The sequence below is a fragment of the Eufriesea mexicana genome, unplaced genomic scaffold, assembly GCF_001483705.2.
Source record: "Eufriesea mexicana isolate 0111107269 unplaced genomic scaffold, ASM148370v2 scaffold4787, whole genome shotgun sequence".
Taxonomy (NCBI): domain Eukaryota; kingdom Metazoa; phylum Arthropoda; class Insecta; order Hymenoptera; family Apidae; genus Eufriesea; species Eufriesea mexicana.
Genome location: NW_016912777.1, coordinates 198,116 through 199,776, shown reverse-complemented (window position 1 = coordinate 199,776; position 1,661 = coordinate 198,116).

Sequence of the window (1,661 nt, the reverse complement as noted above, 5' to 3'; positions counted from 1 at the left end):
TGGGAATAGAGGAAGATAATATGATTCATTTACAGTTGCTGATAGTTGAGACTAGATTGAAAATTCGATTTGCAAACACAAATATTCCAATCTTTCAATAACTACCGATAATTCATATCTGGTATCGACATTTTTAACATTATTATTTCAAAAACACGATGAAGATTTTATTTCAATAATGCAATCTTCATTATACTGCACACAAAAATCTTTAATTTTATACCATTCTCATTAAAATCATTAATTACTTCACGGCAAAAATGTTCATTATATTTTCATTATTCTAAACAATAACCCCCATGACTCCGCAAAGTAAATTCGGATCACAGATGACCAATACAACAGTCGTTTTACAACGTATTAATAAACGCTTTAAAACAAGGAAACAAATTTAAATTTCCCAATTTACAGAACATCCAAATAAATCCACAATTTCACCTAATTTTTCCCAGAAATAAACGAATCCATCGCCAGCAAAAGCAAACGAACTGAACTAAAGGATCCACTAATGGTAATTAAACAACGAAAGCGTATTGATCTTAAAATCCTCGAACCAGGTCTCTGAGAAGAAAAAACAACGAATTTTGCCGAGCGAAAATGGCCTGAAAATTGGGAACGACTGCAGGGAAACTTGGCCCACGTTGACCAAGGATTCGAATGCCTTTTCCGCGTTTCATATCGCCGTTTCGACGGTTCCCGAGATCGATCAGTTTTTCCATTCGCCTATAATTGCCGGAAGCCATACGGAACCGATTATCGTTGCCCACCATGCGAACGAAAATAGCGGAAAACCACGATTTTATCAGGAGACCGCGAAATCCCATTTAATCGGTTCAACCGTTTCGACCGCTTTCAATCGGCGCCCTTAATTGTAAACCGCAGCGGCTGTCGATCAAAATGCGATTGTGAACTTCAAGGTTCGCGTGTTTTTCCATGGCTCGAGGACTCCTACCTCCCGGAAATGTTATCCGATCGCTGCTGGATCTTTTCAAACCACTTTCACAATCGTCGGTGAATTAAAATTTTAAACGAGGAGAACAGTGGATGCGAGAGGCTCTGTCCTTGATAGAAATTTGCGAAGATTGATCGAAATTTAAGTATTATACGAGTGAAGAATTATTCCTGGTTACAAAATTCATCCTAGATATCCCTAAATCTAATTATAAAAATAGTTGGTGTATTAAAATTTTTGATGAGAAAGATGTATATAACAATATGAAGATTAAAGAGTGTACTTACACGTATCTTTGATGAAAATTTGTGAAGATTGGTTAATATATAGGTACTAAATTGCTAAACTATTTTTTAATTTAAAAAGGAACATGGAAAAAATATTGGAGAAAATATAAAATTTGATATTGATATAATTTATGATTCAATTGAGAATATATTACTTGGAAACTATTTCTCAATCATTTTTAATAATTCCTTTCTTCGATAATTCTACTAAACCTATCATTCTTCTGAAAATATTCTAATTCTAAATCTCAGTAAGCCTAAATAATATAAGAAAATTAAAAATTCAAACGACATGTCCATCCTCTCAATTAGCTCATTAACACAAAACATGTTTAAGAAAAATATGTATGTATATATATTTACATAATTATATATATAATATGTATAATAAATGTATATCATGTAGTACCAAATATAATAAT